Raw genomic sequence first — 6,000 nt, 5'->3', positions numbered from 1 at the left:
AATTTGGGTATAAAAGTTGGTTTACCTGCTAGTGTCCTTTTAATGTTTATTCTGTATTTGTTATTATTCTCTATTTAATGTTATTATTTGTTTTCTAGTTTGGATTAATTTTATTATGTACTTTTTTGAAGAAGGTTATATATAAAAAAAATTTATATCCGTTAATTTGATAATTATAATTTATTATGTCGTATTTATTAATTAATTATCAATTCTCATTATATTATTATTATTATAGTGATAGAAATCAACGATTAAAATTTGATTGTAAGAGTTTATAAATAAAAAAATTTGTAAATATAATATTCTCGTATTTTTTATGAAATTATTTTTATTTTATTTTTTTCCTAATTTAGGTTGATTAGGTCATAAGTCAATTAACGTTAAAAATATAATGCTTAACTGTTTAGATTATTTTAGTTTTATTCCTTGAAATTGTGAGATTGGTTGACCAAATTGACGTGTAATCAATACTCTCAAATTTGTATCATCTTGTTTATGGTATTAATAAAAAAAATACAGATAAAAGAAAAAGCTTTGCTTTATAACGTTCCAGATATTAGGTATTTTGAAGGACCTGAAACGTAGATTAAAAAAAAAAAGTTACTCATAACGCCCTGGTGAAGTATTGGCAGCAACCTAATCTCTATGAGGATCACAAATGGACAAACAACAGAGATGCAACCAATTATAAGAAAATGGAATAGGTAATATTTACAAATTTTTTATATATAAATTACTTTATGTACTACGGATAATACATGCTTAAGTAATATATAATACCCATAATACATAGTATATTTTATAAGTGTTTGTAAATATAATCATGCTTTGAGAAAATTTTGGAGAAAGAGAATTTACAGCTTCCTCTTGGCCTTAATTAAGCCTCCCACCACATGTCTCGTAATACCTCCCTTCTATATAACTTTGTTTTAAATTCTGAAAAACAAGTTGCGAGAGTAGCTTATAGTAATTTAGTAGAAGTTGATGGCATTGGGACAGTAAAATTATCAAAGGACCTACTACCAAAAGATGTTTAGTTTATTAATCAATTGACATGCAATCTTCTCTCAATAAGTAAATTTACCAAATATTTGAAGTTTGTTGTCCAGTCCCATATGAATGGATGTTAGTTTACAGATTTCGAATAGGGAAAGAGGATTGGCAATGCTAGGATATTTGTTGGACTCTACCAAATACAAAATCCCAAAATAATGTAGAAAGAAATAGTGACATGAGATAATATAAAACCATTGAAAGCTCGTCCGTCAGTTACAAATTTAAGTTTTTGAGTTGAAATGATTTAAGTTCGATATCCTACTTTCTAGTAGAATTAAATCAACACAAGATAAAACCAAAAAATAGACATGTACAATATCTACGTCTATTAAAGAGATATAATATAAAGATCACTTACAAGTTGAAATGATTCTTTAGGCACTTAGGGTGTGCATGACAACCTTTCCGGAATCAATTCTTTTTTAATTTCTGTTCCGGGAACAAAAATGGATAGGAAACTCATTTGGAAAAATCGGTATATTTTTTTGTTCCCGGGATGAACCGGTTTAATTTTTGTGCTGGGGAACAGAAAAAAGAATAATTTTTTTTTTGCTTTTATGTTCCTTGGCACAAAATGAGAAACATTTTTCTCTCTCAATTACTCTCCACCACTACCATCATCACCACCACCACCACTATTCCGACACGATCACCACTACCATTGTCGTCGCATCACCAGTGTCGTTGTCACCATCACCACCATCTCCACCCATCGCCACATCACCACCACCATATCACCACCATGCCACCATCATCACTACTATTACTGCAGCCACTACCGTCACCACCACTGCCAGCAACTACCACCACCGTCGTTGTAACCACTGCTGTCTCCACCACCACCATGTCATTACCACCACCACCACCATGCCATTATCGCTGCCGCCGCAACCACCACCATCATCGTCGCAACCACTGTCGTTACCACCACTGTTACCACCGCCACCAACTATCACCACCATCGTCGCAGCCACTGTCATCACCATCACCGCCACCACCGCCACCAACTATCACCAACATCGTCGCAGCCACTTTCGCCACCACTACCTCTATGCTACCGTCACCATCCTCACAGCCACTGTCGTCACCACCACCACCATCGACACTGCCACCACCATCGACACTGCCACCACCATCGACACTGCCACCACCGCCGCCAACTACCACAACCGTCATCGCAGCCACTGCTATCTCCACCACCATCATGTCATTACCATCACCACTACCGCCACCGCCACCACCTCTATTGCCGTCACCACCGCCATCGCCACTACTACAGTCGCCGCGCCCGCCACCGCTACTACCATCGCCACTATTACCACCACCACGCCGCCACTGCCGCCGCCACCACCACACCATATGGAAAAGAAAGTGTAATCTGAAAAAAAATTATGCTTAATGGGAATTATATTTTTTTATATTATTTTTTATGTTATCAAACACAATTCTCATTCTCGGATAAAAATATAACATGTTATCAAGCACATTTTTTTCTCAGAAACTGTTTCAAGGCACAGAAATAGAAAATAATTGTTTCTTTTCAGAATTAGTGTCAGGGAACGGAATGGTTATCATACACACCCTTACTATGCTTCAACCAACCAAATTGACGATGTAATATTTTGGCATTACAGGTTTGGCTACCAAAATTTCTTTTATATTAAACATTTGTATCCTAATTTATTGAATAAAAAATTATCGTATCCTCCTTATGAAATTTGTCAATCGTTCAAGCATGTAAATTTGTCTTATCCCACACACAACTTTCATTCTTCTAAACCATTCTCACTTTGACATAGTGATGTTGGGGAAGCAGCTAGTGTCAAAAACATCAATGGGGCATGATGGTTCCTCACCTTCGTAGATGACCACACTAGACTAACATCAATGTACCTCCTACAGGCAAAGTTTGAAGTCACAAAAGTCTTCAAAACATTTCATATACTAATTCATAACCAATTCCCGACTCAAATTCAAACCTTAATAACTAATAATGTCTGAGGCTAACACAACCTTGAACTTACGTCATACTTGCAAAATCATTGAACCCTACACCAAAGCGCATGTGTGAATAATCCCTAACAAAAAAGGGTTGTTGAAAAAAACACCAGGCACCTATTAGAATTGGTTGTTATTTGGAAGACAGTGGGCGATATTAAATCACTAAGAGGTTTGAACCCATGTATAGAACAGAAGAGATTAATGATCAAAATTATCAAACACAGTGCAATAAGGAAATTAGACTTACAGGATGTCAAATAATGGAACAGGGTGATCCATGTATGCAGGATAGTGTAAAAAATTCGAGCCCACAGAATGTGTATCCTTAAGACAATTTGCTCCCTCACTGATGCCGAAGGTTGATGGACACTTGTCTCCCAGGATAGAACGGATTACGTTTGAAGATTGGTGGCACTACCAGTCAAAATCTCGAACGAACATAACAAGATGCCAGAGGAATTACACCGAAAAAAAGAAGGAAGTATGCAAAACCGGATGAAGAAAAAAATCCGGCAGAGTAACAGTGCAGAAAACTGAAATATAATTTCTGAAGGGGTCAGGGTCTATACATAGAAAACGTAAGGTCACATTTCAAAAGGCACATATTCGACGACGAAACAACACATTCGTTAGACACGAAAAGACACATTCGTTCAACACGAAAAGACACCCATTCAAGGATGAAACAACATGTCAGTTAGGATGAAATAACACATCTGTTAGGATGAAAAGATACATCTGTTTGTCGACGAAAAGACACATATTTTCACTACCAAACTTCTTATTCATAACTTATGGGATTTAGACCCAAAGTCCAACTGTCCCCCACATGGATAAGAAGTCAATTCATCGTGACTAAATGCTTAAGAATATGAATGCAAAGTGTAATTTTATCAACAAGAAACAATTGCATCGAGATAGGTAGAGTTACCTTTGAACCTTCTCTAGTGAAACCTATCAGATATACTCGGTCAATCGGTGGTCTGGGCGACTTTAACCGTCGACCTTTAGTGTATACCTAGACAATAGGAGTCACACAATTGCTTCTCTAGCATTGTTGGTCCTTTGTTGTGCCCATTTTGGCCGTGGGACACCTGCCTGGTTCTGCGAGTGTTTTAGAGAATCAGCCTTTTGAAAAAATTCTCATAGAAGCGGCCCTCACTTCACACTCACATAGGTGATTTCTTGTGATGTAACTCACTATACATCATCTGAATACAATAGATTAAGAAATTATTAAAAGCCTAAATTCTTACCCTTATAAATACACTATCTTGTCATAGGAATAGGTATGAGTTTAAAAACTCCACAGTGTCTTGACAGTCGAACATCACTTAGTTGTCTCTTTGAACCTAGTTCGTGGGAACTCCACTCATCTAGGTAGAGTTGCCGCAATGATCAACAATTGATAGGCCTTAAACCCATTTCTTTTGACAAATTGTTAACCAATTCTCTAGGAATCTCTTTGGTTAACGGATTTGCTGTGTTCTCTTTAGACTTATCATAGTCAATTGTAATGATTCCATTCGAGAATAGTTGTCTTATGGTATCATGTCTATGACGTATATGTCTAGACTTACCGTTATACATGATGTTCTTGGCCCTTCCAATAGATGTTTGGCTATCACAGTGTATGCATACGGCTGTTATCGGTTTTGGCCAATTAGGAACATCCTCAATAAAATTACGAAGCCATTCAGCTTCTTCACCAGCTTTATCTAAAGCAATAAATTCTGCTTCCATGGTTGACCTTGCAATGCAAGTCTGCTTGGACGATTTCCAAGACACAGCACCCCCACCAAGGGTGAACACATATCCACTTGTGGATCTAGTGTCGTTAGAGCCGGTGATCCAATTTGCATCACAATACCCTTCTAAAATTGCGGGGTATTTCTCGTAATGCAAAGCAAAATTTTGAGTGTACTTCAAGTATCCCAAAACTCTTACCATAGCTTTCCAATGATTTTCACTTGAATTACTACTAAAACGACTTAAGAGACTTACTGCGTAGACAATATCAGGTCTAGTACAGTTCATAACATACATAAGACTACCTAGCACTTGAGTGTACTCTTTTTTAGCTTTAGCTTTACAAGTGTTCTTTAATAAACTAAGATTAGAATCTACATAGTTCTTCATAGGGGTTATATTGAAACTCTTGAATTTCTCAAGAACTTTAGCTATATAGTGAGCCTGTGATAATGCCAACCCTCTAGATGTTCTATGGATTTTAATACCTAGGATAACGTCTGTTATCCCCATATCTTTCGTATCAAATTTACTTTTAAGTAATTGTTTAGTAGCTTTAATCATTTGATTATTACTACCTATGATCAACATGTCGTCTACATAAAGACGGACAATGACAAATCCTTTTTCAGTATTTCGAACATAGACACATTTGTCGCATTCATTAATTCAAAATCTATTTGATAACATAACTTTGTCAAATTTTGCATGCCATTGTTTTGGAGCTTGTTTTAACCGTAAAGGGATTTTATTAAGCGACAAAATTTTCGTTCTTGTCCTGGAACAATGAAACCTTCAGGTTATTCTAAATATATCTCTTCTTCTAAGTCGTCGTTTAAGAAGGCGATCTTAACATCCATTTCATGTATTTCTAATCCATTCAATGCAGTTACCGCGATCAACATTCTAATGGATGTGATCCTTGTAACAGGTGAATAAGTATCGAAGTAGTCGAGACCTTCACGTTTCCTGTAGCCTTTTAGCACAAGCCTAGCTTTATATTTATCAATAATGCCATTTTCATTCATTTTTCTTTTGAATACCCACTTACTTCCTAAAGGCTTATTGCCAGGAGGAAGGTTTACCAATTCCCAATTTTGGTTGGACAAGATAGACTCTATCTCACTATTGATAGCCTCTTCCCAGAATGGTGCTTCCGGGGACGTTATAGCTTCCTTATACGTTCAAGGC

Source organism: Gastrolobium bilobum, unplaced genomic scaffold, assembly GCF_033153095.1.
Source record: "Gastrolobium bilobum isolate Gb01-03AN ecotype WA unplaced genomic scaffold, APGP_CSIRO_Gbil_v1 utg11625, whole genome shotgun sequence".
Classification (NCBI taxonomy): Eukaryota; Viridiplantae; Streptophyta; class Magnoliopsida; order Fabales; family Fabaceae; genus Gastrolobium; species Gastrolobium bilobum.
This window is presented reverse-complemented; position numbering follows the sequence as displayed.